Source organism: Oncorhynchus mykiss, chromosome 4 (assembly GCF_013265735.2).
Source record: "Oncorhynchus mykiss isolate Arlee chromosome 4, USDA_OmykA_1.1, whole genome shotgun sequence".
In the NCBI taxonomy this organism is placed as follows: Eukaryota; Metazoa; Chordata; class Actinopteri; order Salmoniformes; family Salmonidae; genus Oncorhynchus; species Oncorhynchus mykiss.
In genome coordinates, this window is record NC_048568.1 from 33,006,109 (window position 1) to 33,022,500 (window position 16,392).

Sequence of the window (16,392 nt, forward strand, 5' to 3'; positions counted from 1 at the left end):
CAGAATATCTGAGGACCTGCTTGAATGTTAGATTGATACTGGTTGATTGTGGTTGTGCAACATCTACAGATGTAGGTTTTTAATTTGATCAACCTGTTGCAGGAGAACATTCCTGCAATGTAGGACATTTTAAACTTGTGGTGTATTTGAGCATTAAAAAGGCTTCTGAAGTTTGTAATTTCCACCTTGAAATTTCAGACTTGATTTTCCATTTTTTTTAAATTGATCAACCCTTATCAATCCTGTTGCTGCAGGGTTATTTTCCTGCTGTAGCTCAAATTCAGATCCTACATCTGTATCTTTCTGTGATTGCCGTGGTGATTTCCCAGACACATTGACAGATTACATAGAGACTGGAGTGTTGTACTTCGAGAGCTGTGGACACAACCGTTTTGCTGTAATCTTGGATGTTATCGAGAATTTGGGTGCCAATTTAAAGTCTTTTATATCTTCAAGGTCACCCAAATTCTTGCAAATGTTAAGTCAATGATCAATGGCAACTTTAACATCCCCCTGAGGTCGATGTCCACGCCCCAGCGAAAATCTAATTAGCATAAGAAAACAATCCCAATAAAAATGTGTTTAAGGAACAATGGATGCATCTCAATCCACCGCATCCGCCTAGGTCACACTTCCACGGTGAAAGGTGACAGAGCTAAAGCAGTGTTTATCAGACCATGAGACAACCCGAAAATTTGGCTCTATGACCTACACAAATGTCAGGAGACTAGTTTGAACTCAGTACAGATGATCTGCCAACTTCTGTCTGTCGTGTCTGAACCGTCTGGGCTACACACTAATGACCCCCCTGTGCAAAGGTGAGACTCTTACCAACATGTACCTGTGGGTTGTTTTGCTCTAGGATGCCCACAAGACTTGTCTGAAGGTCCCTGGTACCAGTTGAAAAAATGGATGGAAGTATATGTGGAGACCGTTTAATGGCAAAAATATGGGGTTAAATACATGTACATGTTTCCTGATCTTTCTTATATCTCTCAGATATAGGACAGACACTTCAGAACAAACTTCCTTTTGATATGTTTTTGGGACTATGTGTTGTTCCATGTAGTGAAACTGTTATTCAATTAGTTTGTATTGGCTAATAGCAGTAATATACTTCAAGGGGTCTGTCCTATATTTCAAAATCAAAAAGCTAAATGATCCTTGGTATGACCTTCTTGAAACAATTCCATGTAGCTTAGTAGAACCCCACCTCCCCCAGCTTAGACAGGGATTAGACTCTGATGGGTTGATTTACAGTCATGAGTGCCTACATTGTACATACAGGTGGTCCCGGGAAACAAACCCATTATCCTTGTGTTGCATGCTCTACCAACTGAGCCGCAAGAGGACCACTTAAGAAATCACTCAAAAGAAGAGAAAGGTGGCGATAGAAAATCGAACTTCGTTGACAGCTGACATGTAAAGTCACCAGACGTTCCCAGAGTCCTCCTCCACTCAGGGCATGTTTAAACAAAAGCTTCTCCACTTGATGCTATTTACTCCCCAGACGTGGGCTAGAGAGATTGATAGCTGTGTCTCCAGTGTCACCCCATCAAGGCGTCTCCATGAACCAGTGGGCTAGAATTGCATTTGGTGCCACAGACCTCTCCCTCTCCCAAAGACCCTGGGTGATAAATTACCCACAAATAGAGGGGCAGGCTGAGAGGAAGAGCTCTGTGTGTGTGTGTGTGTGTGTGTGTGTGTGTGTGTGTGTGTGTGTGTGTGTGTGTGTGTGTGTGTGTGTGTGCGTGCGTGCGTGCGTGGGTGTGTACATGCATGCGTGTGAGAGGAGGGCATTAGATCCTGAGGCGGCCCTGCCTGAAATAATAAGTGTTGGTTGGTTGGTTGGTTGCTTGGTTGGCTGGTCGGTCAGTGGGTTGATTGGTTGATTGGCCGGTCAGTTGGTCGGTTGGTTAGCCGGTTGATTGGTTGATTGGCTGGTCGGTCGTTTGGTTGGTGGATTGGTTGGTTGATTGGTGGATTGACCGGTAACTTGTTTGATTCATTGGTCATTTGATTGGTTGATTGGCTGGTCGGTTGGTTGATTGGTTGATTGGTTGATTGGTTGATTGGTTGATTGGTTGATTTGCCGGTCGGTTGATTGATTGGTTAATTTGCTTGTCGGTCGGTCGGCTGATTTGTTGATTGATTGGCTGGTCGGTCGGTTGGTTGATTGGTTGACTGGTCGGTCAGTGGGTTGATTGGTTGATTGGCCGGTCAGTTGGACGGTTGATTAGTCGGTTGATTGGTTGATTGGTCGGTCGTTTGGTTGGTTGATTGGTCGGTCTGTTGATTGATTGATCGGTTGATTTGTTGATTGATTGGCTGGTCAGTTGGTCGGTTCATTTGTTGATTGGCTGGTCAGTTGGTTTATTTGGTTGGTCTGTTCGTTGGTCGGTTGATTGGTTGATTGGCTGGTGGGTTGTTTTGGTTGGTTAAATTGGTTGATTGACTGGTCGTCGTTCTATTGATTGGTTGGTTGATTGGTCGGTTGATTGGTTGATTGGCTGGTCAGTCGGTTGATTGGATGATTGGCTGGTTGATTGGCTGGTTGATTGGCTGGTCGGTTGGTTGATTGGCCGGTCGGTTGGCCGGTTGGTTGGTTGATTGGTTGATTGGTTAATTGGCTAGTCGATTGGTCGGTTTATTGGTTAGTTGGTTGGTTGGTTGGTTGATTGGTTGATTGGCTGGTCGGTTGGGTAGTTGGTTGTTTGGTTTGTTGGTTTGTCGGTTGGTTGGCTTGTTGGTTGGTTGATTGGCTGGTTGGTTGGTTGGAGCCCTAGTGATGATATGTTTACAGTAGCCTAAAACTGTGCAGTGATATATATATATATATATAGTGATATAATAACCTGGTTAAATCTTCTACTTCCTACCCCCCGTAAACAAGAGACGCACATATATTTATCTTTACTAAACTGCTACTCTTGTTGGCTGAGCTCTGCTGTCTTGCAGTCTGCTGTCTTGCTTCATCTCTCCTCTGCTCAGTAACATAATATGATTGATTTCACTGGCAGCCCCAGTTGAACCCCCGGCTATAGTGTTCAAGCTAGGGAAGAGGAGGACGTAGAGGTGTGGAGGCATGTGGCTGTGTTTGGGTGTAGTAATGACAATGACTGTTACCCCCGCACACACACACAAACACGCACACACGAACACACTGTGAAGACGACGCTAGCTGTTTGAGAGTCTGCGGCCATTAGAGCAACCTCAAACAGGATCTACTATGTGTCTGCTCTTTGAAGTAGGACATGAGAGAGAGACAGAGAGAGAGAGAGAGAGAGAGAGAGAGAGAGAGAGACAGACAGACAGACAGACAGACAGACAGACAGACAGACAGACAGAAAGTTGACATTGATGTGTGTAACATTACAATTGACCTTGATGAGTGTAACATTACAGTTGACCTTGATGAGTGTAACATTACAGTTGACCTTGATGTGTGTAACGTTACAGTTGACCTTGATGAGTGTAACATTACAATTGACATTGATGAGTATAGCATTACAGTTGACCTTGATGAGTGTAACATTACAGTTGACCTTGATGAGTGTAACATTACAGTTGACCTTGATGAGTGTAACATTACAGTTGACCTTGATGTGTGTAACATTACAATTGACATTGATGAGTGTAACATTACAGTTGACCTTGATGAGTGTAACATTACAGTTGACCTTGATGTGTGTAACGTTACAGTTGACCTTGATGAGTGTAACATTACAGTCGACCTTGATGTGTGTAACATTACAGTCGACCTTGATGTGTGTACCATTACAATTGACCTTGATGTATGTAACTCTATTGGGAGTCAAAAATTGCAAAAAGAATCATATAAATTAATCATAAACCAATCTGTGCCTACATTAACCTATGATTTACCAAAGATTACACATCTAATCAAGGTGTAAATTAAAGCCAGTTTTAGTGAGAGTGTTACATGTTGACATTGGCACATACAGTAATGTATTGCACAATATTAATATCTTTGACATATCTTTCTGATTTGGCTAGTAATCATTTTAATACTGTTTATTCCCTCGCCCATCATTGTGAGAACATACACAAATAAAAAGTCTAAAGATTTGGACTAAAAGTGAAATCTTTTCTCAGTAAATCCACTGGTTGGTAATGAGGTCTATTGTGAGCAGCTTTGTTGCTGGTGTGACTGCCATGTCTAGAGCTGGCACTCAGTAATTGCCTAGGCTTTGTACAGATGAGGTTGAGTGCAATCTCTCACTCCCTATCACTCCATCCATCCTCGTCTTTCTCTCTCTGCCTTCATCCTTCCCGTTTCTCACACTGACTCTCTCCCCCTCTCCCTCTCTCTCTCTCTTTCTCTCTCTCTCTCTCTCTCTCTCTCCCTCCCTCCCTCCCTCTGGCTGATGTATGACTCATATGGACTGAGCCTGCAGGCAGGTATAATTCAGGTCCTGACAGGTAACACTCACTAAAAGGCTGGGAATGGAGCCAAGAGCTGGTGGCAGAGAGCGAGGAGAGGAGAGGAGAGGAGAGGAGAGGAGAGGAGAGGAGAGGAGAGGAGAGGAGAGGAGAGGAGAGGAGAGGAGAGAGAGGAGGAGAGAGAGGAGGAGAGAGGAAAGAGAGTAGTGAGTAGAGAAAAGAGAGAGGAGAGCCTGGCAGGGCAGAGAGAGCCACTCCACACACACCTAGTATTTGTGTTGTCTTTGTGAGAGATATACAGCAGGGTTTAATTTGTGTTGTCTTTGTGAGAGCTATACAGCAGGGTTTAATTTGTGTTGTCTTTGTGGGAGATATACAGCAGAGTTTAATTTGTGTTGTCTTTGTGAGAGCTATACAGCAGGGTTTAATTTGTGTTGTCTTTGTGAGAGATATACAGCAGGGTTTAATTTGTGTTGTCTTTGTGGGAGCTATACAGCAGGGTTTAATTTGTGTTGTCTTTGTGAGAGATATACAGCAGAGTTTAATTTGTGTTGTCTTTGTGAGAGATATACAGCAGGGTTTAATTTGTGTTGTCTTTGTGAGAGATATACAGCAGGGTTTAATTTGTGTTGTCTTTGTGAGAGATATACAGCAGGGTTTAATTTGTGTTGTCTTTGTGAGAGATATACAGCAGGGTTTAATTTGTGTTGTCTTTGTGAGAGATATACAGCAGGGTTTAATTTGTGTTGTCTTTGTGAGAGCTATACAGCAGGGTTTAATTTGTGTTGTCTTTGTGAGAGCTATACAGCAGGGTTTAATTTGTGTTGTCTTTGTGAGAGCTATACAGCAGGGTTTAATTTGTGTTGTCTTTGTGAGAGATATACAGCAGGGTTTAATTTGTGTTGTCTTTGTGAGAGATATACAGCAGAGTTTAATTTGTGTTGTCTTTGTGAGAGATATACAGCAGAGTTTAATTTGTGTTGTCTTTGTGAGAGATATACAGCAGAGTTTGATTTGTGTTGTCTTTGTGGGAGATATACAGCAGGGTATGATTGCATCCAAGCTGTTGTCTTTTCTCACTTAGAGATCAGAGTCTCAGGGTCGGCGTACATTGGGCTGATTTACTAGGATACAATGAATTCTGTATAAAAACAAACATTATACAGCCTGGATACAGCCCATAGCAGTGATACATTATATTGTCCATACGCCACAAATCCCTGAGGTGCCTTATTGCTATTATTAACCGGTTACAACATAAATAGAATAGTGAACAAGTAGTTCTGTGTCATACCCATGGTATATTGTCTGACATGCACAAGGCTGGAATGCTGTTTCAGCCAATCACCATCCAGGACCCAAACTACCCGGTTTATAATCTGTATTATATACCGGGTGGTTTGAGCCCTGAAAACTGATTGGCTGAAAGCAGTTGTATATACATTTATTTATTTATTTTTCACATTTATTTAACCAGGTAGGCTAGTTGAGAACAAGTTCTTATTTGCAGCTGCGACCTGGCCAAGCTAAAGCATAGCAATTCGACACATACAACACAGAGTTACATATGGATTAAACAAAACCTACAGTCAATAATACAGTAGAAAAAAAAAGAAAAAAAAAGTCTATATACAGTGTGTGCAAATGAGGTGAGATAAGGGAGTTAAGGCAATAAATAGGCCATGGTGGCGAAGTAATTACAATATAGCAATTAAACACTGGAATGGTAGATGTGCAGAAGATGAATGTGCAAGTAGAGATACTGGGGTGCAAAGGAGCGAGATAAATAAATAAATACAGTATGGGGATGAGGTAGATAGATGGGCTGTTTACAGATGGGCTATGTACAGGTGCAGTGATCGGTGAGCTGCTCTGATAGCTGGTGCTTATAGCTAGTGAGGGAGATATGAGTCTCCAGCTTCAGTGATTTTTGCAGTTCATTCCAGTCATTGGCAGCAGAGAACTGGAAAGAAAGGCGACCAAATGAGGAATTGGCTTTGGGGGTGACCAGTGAGATGTACCTGCTGGAGCGCGTGCAACGAGTGGGTGCTCCTATGGTGACCAGTGAGCTGAGATAAGGCGGGCTTCACCTAGCAGAGACTTGTAGATTACCTGGAGCCAGTGGGTTTGGCGACGATTATGAAGCGTGGGCCAACCATCGAGATCTTACAGGTCGCAGTGGTGGGTAGTATAAGGGGCTTTGGTGACAAAATGGATGGCACTGTGATAGACTGCATCCAATTTGTTGAGTAGAGTGTTGGAGGCTATTTTATAGATGACATCCCTGAAGTCGAGGATCGGTAGGATGGTCAGGTTTACGAGGCTATGTTAGGCAGCATGAGTGAAGGATGCTTTGTTGCGATTCTAGATTTAATTTTGGATTGGAGATGCTTAATGTGAGTCTGGAAGGAGAGTTTACAGTCTAACCAGATACCTAGGTATTTGTAGTTGTCCATGTATTCTAAGTCAGGGCCATCCAGAGTAGTGAAGCTGGACATGCGGGCAGGTGTGGGCAGTGATCGATTGAATGGCATGCATTTAGTTTTACTTGCATTTAAGAGCAGTTGGAGGCCACAGAAGGAGAGTTGTATGGCATTGAAGCTCGTCTGGAGGTTAGTTAACACAGTGTCCAAAGAGGGGCCAGAAGTATACAGAATGGTGTCGTCTGCGTAGAGGTGGATCAGAGAATCACCAGCAGCAAGAGCGACATCATTGATATATACAGAGAAGAGAGTCGGCCCGAGAATTTAACCCTGTGCCCCCCCTAAAGACTGCCAGAGGTTCAGACAACAGGCCCTCCGATTTGACACACTGAACTCTATCAGAGAAGTAGTTTCTGAACCAGGCGAGGCAATCATTTGAGAAACCAAGGCTGTTGAGTCTGCCAAGTCGAAAGCCTTGGCCAGATCGATGAATATGGCTGCACAGTAATGTCTCATCAATGGCGGTTAGGACTTTGAGCGTGGCTGATGTGCACCCATGACCAGCTCTGAAACCAGATTGCATAGCGGAGAAGGTACGGTGGGATTCGAAATGGTCCGCAATCTGTTTGTTAAACTGTTATGGCTGCATTCCCGATATCGGGATCGATATGACAACTACCAGTGAAAATAGAGGACGCCAAATTCAAACCACAGAAATCTCATAATTACAATACTTAAAACATACCATCTTATATCATTTTAAAGCTATTCTCGTTGTTAATCCCACCAAAGTGTCCGATTTCAAATAGGCTTTTCAGCAAAAGCACTACAAACGATTATCAAATCAAATCAAATGTATTTATATAGCCCTTCGTACATCAGCTGATATCTCAAAGTGCTCTACAGAAACCCAGCCTAAAAACCCAAACAGCAAGCAATGCAGGTGTAGAAGCACGGTGGCTAGGAAAAACTCCCTAGAAAGGCCAAAACCTAGGAAGAAACCTAGAGAGGAACCAAGCTATGTGGGGTGGCCAGTCCTCTTCTGGCTGTGCCGGGTGGAGATTATAACAGAACATGGCCAAGATGTTCAAATGTTCATAAATTACCAGCATGGTCGAATAATGATAAGGCAGAACAGTTGAAACTGGAGCAGCAGCACGGCCAGGTGGACTGGGGACAGCAAGGAGTCATCATGCCAGGTAGTCCTGAGGCATGGTCCTAGGGCTCAGGTCCTCCGAGAGAGAGAAAGAGAGAAAGAGAGAATTAGAGAGAGCACACTTAAATTCACACAGGACACCGAATAGGACAGGAGAAGTACTCCAGATATAACAAACTGACCCTAGCCCCCCAAACTACTGCAGCATAAATACTGGAGGCTGAGACAGGAGGGGTCAGGAGACACTGTGGCCCCATCCGAGGACACTCCCGGATAGGGCCAAACAGGAAGGATATAACCCCACCCACTTTGCCAAAGCACTGCCTCCACACCACTAGAGGGATATCTTCAACCACCAACTTACGCCTAAAATTATTGCATGGGTTGCTTTTTCCGTAAACTTTTTTTGAAATCTGACACAGCAGTTGCATTAAGGAGAGGTATATCTATAATTCCATGTGTATAACATGTATTATCATCTACATTTATGATGAGTATTTCTCTTGAAATGAATCAAAATCACTTGATGTGGAATTTCTCAGGTTTTTGCCTGCTATATGAGTTCTGTTATACTCACAGACATAATTCAAACAGTTTTAGAAACTTCAGAGTGTTTTCTATTAATAATAATATGCAAATAATAGCAACTATGACTAAGGAGCAGGCCGTTTGATATGGGCACCTTTCATCCAAGCTACTCAATACTGCCCCTGCAGCCATAAAAAGTTAACTTGGATTTCGAAGACCTTAGAAAGACAGAGTAGGATAGAAATAGGTCTGTAGCAGTTTGGGTCTAGAGTGTCACCCCCTTTGAAGAGGGGGATGACAGGTTTCCAATCTTTGGGAATCTCAGATGATACGAAAGAGAGGTTGAACAGGCTAGTAATAGGGGTTGCAACAATTTCAGCAGATCATTTTAGAAAGAGACGGTCCAGATTGTCTAGCCCGGCTGATTTGTAATGGTCAAGATTTTGCAGCTCTTTCAGAACATCAGCTATCTGGATTTGGGTGAAGGTGAAATGGTGAGGGCTTTGGTGGGTTGCTGTGGAGGGTGGCGGGCAGTTGACCTGGGTAGGGGTAGCCAGGTGGAAAGCATGGCCAGCCGTAGAGAAATGCTTATTGAAGTTCTTAATTATAGTGGATTTATCGCTGGTGACAGTGTTTCCTAGCCTCAGAGCAGTGGGCAGCTGGGAGGAGGTGCTCTTATTCTCCATGGACTTTACAGTGTCCCAAAACCTTTTTGAGTTAGTACTACAGGATGCAAATTTCTGTTTGAAAAAGCTAGCCTGAGCTTTCCTAACTGCCTGTGTATATTTGTTCCTAACTTCCCTGAAAAGTTGCATATCACAGGGGCTAGTAGATGCTAATGCAGAACACCACAGGATGTTTTTGTGCTGGTCAAGAGAAGACAGGTCTGGAGTTAACCAAGGACTATATCTATTCCTAGTTCTAAATTTTTTGAATGGGGCATGCTTATTTAACATGGTGAGGAATGCACTTTTAAAGAATAACCAGGCATCCTCTACTGACGGGATGAGGTCAATGTCATTCCAGGATACCCCGGCCAGGTCGATTAGAAAGGTCTGCTCGCGAAGTGTGTTAGGGTGCGTTTGACAGTGAGGAGGGGTAGTCATTTGGTCGCAGACCCATTATGGATGCAGTTTAGGTCACCTAGTAGCACGAACTCAGAAGATAGATGGGGTGCAATTAATTTGCATGTGGTGTCGAGGGCACAGCTGGGGGCAGAGGGTGGTCTATAGCAAGCAGCAACAGTGAGAGACTTGTTTCTGGAAAGGTGCATTTTTAGAAGTAGAAGCTCGATTTGTTTGGGTAAGTAAGACAGAACTCTGCAAGCTATCTTTGCAGTAGATTGCAACACCGCCCCCTTTGGCAGTTCTATCTTGGTGGAAAATGTTATGGTTAGGGATGGAGATTTCTGGGTTTTTGGTGGACTTCCTAAGCCAGAATTCATACACGGCTAGGACATCCGGGTTGGCAGATTGTGCTAACGCAGTGAGTAAAACAAACTTAAGGAGGAGGCTTCTAATGTTAACATGCATGAAACCAAGGCTTTTATGGTTACAGAAGTCAACAAATGAGAGCACCTGGGGATTGGGAGTGGAGCTAGGCACTGCAGGTCCTGGATTAATCTCTACATCACCAGAGGAGCAGAGGAGAAGTAGGATAAGGGTACGGCTAAAGGCTATACGAACTGGCCGTCTAGCACATTCGGAACAGAGAGTAAAAGGAGCAGGTTTCTGAGCACGATAGCATAGATTCAAGGCATAGTGTACAGACAAACGTGAGGTATGATATGAGTACATTGGAGGTAAACATAGGCATTGAGTAATGATGAGAGAGATATAGTCTCTAGAGATGTTTAAACCAGGTGATGTCATCGCATATGTAGGAGGTGGAACAACATGGTTGGTTAAGGCATATTGAGCAGGACTAGAGGCTCTACAGTGAAATAAGACAGTAATCACTAACCAGGACAGTAATGGACAAGGCATATTAATATTAGAGAGAGGCATGCATAGCCAAGTGCACATATGGGTCCAGTGAGTGGTTGGGCTGGCTGGGGACACGGCTATTCAGACAGTTAGCAGGCCGGTGCTAACAAGCTAGCAGTTAGTAGGCCTGGGTTAACAAGCTAGCACTTAGCAGACCGGGGCTAGCAAGCTAGCAGTTAGCAGACCGGGTTAGCAAGTAAGCAGTTAGCAGACCGGGGCAAGCAAGCTAGCAGTTAGCAGACCGGGGAAAGCAAGCTAGCAGGTAGCAGCCCGGGGCAAGCAAGCTAGCAGTTAGTAGACTGGGGATAGCAAGTTAGCAGAAGGGCCTTTAGGGGACGTCGCGATGGAGGTAAGTCTGTTTTTGCCTCTTCGTACGATGATTTTTGATATCACGTGTATGGCAAGAAATATACATTTTACTGGTCTAATTTGGTTGGTAACCAGTTTATAATAGTAATAAGGCACCTCAGGGTTTTGTGGTACATGGCCAATATATCACGGCTAAGGGCAGTATCCAGGTTCTGCGCTTTGCATCACGCCTACAAACAGCCCTTAGGCGTGGTATATTGGCATACACCACACCTCCTAGGGCCTTATTGTTTAAATATAAAGCAGGGGTTCAACTTAAACTTGAGTAGGGAATTGTATTGTTGCTAATCTAACCAACAGACGCCATTTTGTCCTCCACTCTCTCCATCTTCCTCCCTCTTTCTTTTCTCTCTCTCGTTCCATGCAGATTTTTAGCCTGTCTGTAAGGCTGTCTGATGGTTCGACTGTTACGGGTCCTGTCTTGAGATATTCGGTGCATTTGGAAAGTATTCAGACCCCTCCTTCACATTCTGCACATTTATTCTCTAATGGATAAAATTATTATTTTTCCCTCATCAATCTACACACAGTACCCCATACTGACAAAGCAAAAACAGCCCTTTAGAAATGTTGCAAATCTATTAAATACAAAAAAATGTAATATCTTATTTACATAAGTATTCAGACCCTTTGCTATGAGACTTGAAATTGACAGGTTCATCCTGTTTCCATTGATCGTCCTTGAGATGTTTCTACAACTAGATTTTTTATTTTAGTAATTTTTATTTTATTTCACCTTTATTTAACCAGGTAGGCTAGTTGAGAACAAGTTCTAATTTACAACTGCGACCTGGCCAAGATAAAGCATAGCAGTGTGAACTGACAACAACACGGAGTTACACATGGAGTAAACAATAAACAAGTCAATAACACAGTAGAAAAAAAGAAAAAAAGAGTCTATATACATTGTGTGCAAGGCATGAGGAGGTAGGCGAATAATTACCATTTTGCAGATTAACACTGGAGTGATAAATGATCAGATGGTCATGTGCAGGTGGTGTGCAAAAGAGCAGAAAAGTAAATGAATAAAAACAGTATGGGGATGAGGTAGGTAAATTGGGTGGGCTATTTACCGATAGACTATGTACAGCTGCAGCGATCGGTTTGCTGCTCAGATAGCAGATGTTTAAAGTTGGTGAGGGAGATAAAAGTCTCCAACTTCAGCGATTTTTGCAATTCGTTCCAGTCACAGGCAGCAGAGAACTGGAAGGAAAGGCGGCCAAAGGAGGTGTTGGCTTTAGGGATGATCAGTGAGATACACCTGCTGGAGCGCGTGCTACGGGTGGGTGTCGCCATCGTGACCAGTGAACTGAGATAAGGTGGAACTTTACCCAGCATGGACTAGATGACTAGATGACCTGGAGCCAGTGGGTCTGGCAACGAATATGTAGCGAGGGCCAGCTGACTAGAGCATACAGGTCGCAGTGGTGGGTGGTATAAGGTGCTTTAGTAACAAAACAGATGGCACTGTGATAAACTGCATCCAGTTTGCTGAGTAGAGTATTGGAAGCTATTTTATAGATGACATCGCTGAAGTCGAGGATCGGTAGGATAGTCAGTTTTACTAGGGTAAGTTTGGCGGCGTGAGTAAAGGAGGCTTTGTTGCGGAATAGAAAGCCGACTCTAGATTTGATTTTAGATTGGAGATGTTTGATATGAGACTGGAAGGAGAGTTTACAGTCTAGCTAGACACCTAGGTACTTATTGATGTCCACATATTCTAGGTCGGAACCATCCAGGGTGGTGATGCTAGTCGGGCGTGCGGGTGCAGGCAGCGAACGGTTGAAAAGCATGCATTTAGTTTTACTAGCGTTTGAGAGCAGTTGGAGGCCACGGAAGGAGTGTTATATTGCATTGAAGCTCGTTTGGAGGTTAGATAGCACAGAAGTATACAGAATGGTGTCGTCTGCGTAGAAGTGGATCAGGGAATCGCCCGCAGCAAGAGCAACATCATTGACATATACAGAGAAAAGAGTCGGCCCGAGAATTTAACCCTGTGGCACCCCCATAAAGACAGCCAGAGGACCGGACAACATGCCCTCCAATTTGAAAGGCACACACTTGTTTATATAAGGTCCCACAGCTGACAGTGTGTGTCAGAGCAAAAACCAAGGCATGAGATCGAATGAATTGTCCGTAGAGCTCCGAGACAGGTGTCTGCAGCATTGAAGGCCCCCAATAACACAGTGGCCTCCATTATTCTTAAATGGAAGAAGTTTGGAACCACCAAGACTCTTCCTCTCCAAACGGAGCAATCGGGGGAGATGGTCACTCTGACAGATCTCCAGAGTTCCTCTGTGGAGATGGGAGAACCTTCCAGAAAGACAACCATCTCTGCAGCACTCCACCAAGCAGGCCTTTACAGTAGAGTGGCCAGACAGAAGCCACTCCTCAGTAAAATGCACAATAGCCCGCTTGGAGTTTGCCAAAAGGCACTGTAAGAACTCTCAGACCTTGATAAACAAGATTCTCTGGTCTGATGAAACCAAGATTGAACTCTTTGGCCTGAATGCCAAACGTCATGTCTGGAGGAAAACAGGCACCACTCATCACCTGGCCAATACTATCCCCGCGGTGAAGCACGGTGGTGGCAGCATCATGCTGTGGGGATGTTTTTCAGCAGCAGGGAGTGGAAGACTGGATCGTCAGGATCGAAGGAACGATGAACGGAGCAAAGTACAGAGAGATCCTTGATGAAAACCTGCTCCAGAGCACTCAGGAGCTCAGACTAGGGTGAAGGTTCACCTTCCAACAGGACAATGACCTTGACCACACAGCCAAGACAATGCCAGAGTGGCTTCGGGACAAGTCTCTGAATGACGCAGCCAGAGCACAGACTTGAACCGGATCTCTCTGGAGAGACCTGAAAATAGATGTGCAGCAACACTCCCCATCCAACCTGACAGAGCTTGAGAGGATCTGCAGAGAAGAATGGGAGAAACTCCCCAAATACAGGTGTGCCAGGCTGGTAGCATCACACCCAAGAAGACTCAAGGCTGTAATCACTGCCAAAGGTGCTTCAACAAACTACTGAGTAAAGGGTCTAAATACAGTGCCTTGCGAAAGTATTCGGCCCCCTGGAACTTTGCAACCTTTTGCCACATTTCAGGCTTCAAACATAAAGATATAAAACTGTAGTTTTTTGTGAAGTATCAACAACAAATGGGACACAATCATGAAGTGGAACGACATTTATTGGATATTTCAAACTTTTTTAACAAATCAAAAACTGAAAAATTGGGCGTGCAAAATTATTCAGCCCCCTTAAATTAATACTTTGTAGCGCCACCTTTTGCTGCGATTACAGCTGTAAGTCGCTTGGGGTATGTCTCTATCAGTTTTGCACATCGAGAGACTGACATTTTTTCCCATTCCTCTTTGCAAAACAGCTCAAGCTCAGTGAGGTTGGATGGAGAGCATTTGTGAACAGCAGTTTTCAGTTCTTTCCACAGATTCTCGATTGGATTCAGGTCTGGACTTTGACTTGGCCATTCTAACACCTGGATATGTTTATTTTTGAACCATTCCATTGTAGATGTTGCTTTATGTTTTGGATCATTGTCTTGTTGGAAGACAAATATCCATCCCAGTCTCAGGTCTTTTGCAGACTCCATCAGGTTTTCTTCCAGAATGGTCCTGTATTTGGCTCCATCCATCTTCCCATCAATTTTAACCATCTTCCCTGTCCCTGCTGAAGAAAAGCAGGCCCAAACCATGATGCTGACATCACCATCTTTGACAGTGGGGATGGTGTGTTCAGGGTGATGAGCTGTGTTGCTTTTACGCCAAACATAACGTTTTGCATTGTTGCCAAAAAGTTCAATTTTGGTTTCATCTGACCAGAGCACCTTGTTCCACATGTTTGGTGTGTCTCCCAGGTGGCTTGTGGCAAACTTTAAACTGCACTTTTTATGGATATCTTTAAGAAATGGCTTTCTTCTTGCCACTCTTCCATAAAGGCCAGATTTGTGCAATATATGACTGATTGTTGTCCTATGGACAGAGTCTTCCACCTCAGCTGTAGATCTCTGCAGTTCATCCAGAGTGATCATGGGCCTCTTGGCTGCATCTCTGATCAGTCTTCTCCTTGTATGAGCTGAAAGTTTAGAGGGACGGCCAGGTCTTGGTAGATTTGCAGTGGTCTGATACTCCTTCCATTTCAATATTATCGCTTGCACAGTGCTCCTTGGGGTGTTTAAAGCTTGGGAAATGTTTTTGTATCCAAATCCGGCTTTAAACTTCTTCACAACAGTATCTCGGAACTGCCTGGTGTGTTCCTTGTTCTTCATGATGCTCTCTGCGCTTTTAACGGACCTCTGAGACTATCACAGTGCAGGTGCATTTATACGGAGACTTGATTACACACAGGTGGATTGTATTTATCATCATTAGTCATTTAGGTCAACATTGGATCATTCAGAGATCCTCACTGAACTTCTGGAGAGAGTTTGCTGCACTGAAAGTAAAGGGGCTGAATAATTTTGCACGCCCAATTTTTCAGTTTTTGATTTGTTAAAAAAGTTTGAAATATCCAATAAATGTCGTTCCACTTCATGATTGTGTCCCACTTGTTGTTGATTCTTCACAAAAAAATACAGTTTTATATCTTTATGTTTGAAGCCTGAAATGTGGCAAAAGGTCGCAAAGTTCAAGGGGGCCGAATACTTTTGCAAGGCACTGTACTTATGTGAATGTGATATTTCATTTTTTTTTGCATTTATACATTTGCAAAAAAAATCAAAAAAAACTGTTTTTGATGTCATTCTAGGGTATTGTGTGTTAATTTATGGGGGGGACTATTTAATGCATTTTAGAATAAGTCTGTAACGTAACAATATGTGTAAAAAATGAAGGGGTGTGAATACTTTCCGAATGCATTGTATACAGTGAGTTTACAAAACGTTAACAACACCTGCTCTTTACATAACATAGACTGACCAGGTGAATCCAGGTGAAAGCTATGATCCCTTATTTATGTCACTTGTTAAATCTACTTCCATCAGTGTAGATGACGGGGAGGAGACAATTGAGACATGATTTGTGTATGTGTGCCGTTCAGAGGGTGAATGAGCAAGACATTTGAATCGGGTATGGAAGGTGCCAGGCGCACTGGTTTGTGTCAAGAACTGCAAGGCAGCTGGGTTTTTCACCCTCAACAGATTCCTGTGTGGATGAAGAATGGTCCACCACCCAAAGGACATCCAGCCAACTTGACACAACTGTGGGAAGCATTGGAGTCACCATGGACCAGCATCCATTTGGAATGATTTTGACTCCAAAAAAAAAGGGGGGGGGGGGGGGGGTGCAACTCAATATTAGGAAGATGTTCTTAATCTTTTGGTATACTCAGTGTATAGATTTTTTGATATGGTAATATAATGGTATAAGGGTTTGTTTTGTAGACTGTTTCTGTTGATGATTTTACACATAACTGTTTTCAACTGTAAATCTCATCCAGATGTCTTTTTATAATTTATGGCCTTCAGTGGTTTTTTTCTTTGAAGCACTAGACTGCCTTTTTAACCAC

General features: G+C 43.5%; 1 protein-coding gene across 10 annotated transcripts in view; it reads left to right on the forward strand.

Annotated features, from left to right (window-relative positions):
* The window catches only part of LOC110521081 (myelin transcription factor 1-like protein), a 152,856-nt gene that overhangs the window by 40,902 nt on the left and 95,562 nt on the right, over window positions 1-16,392 (forward strand). The gene's annotated exons all lie outside the window — the stretch shown is intronic.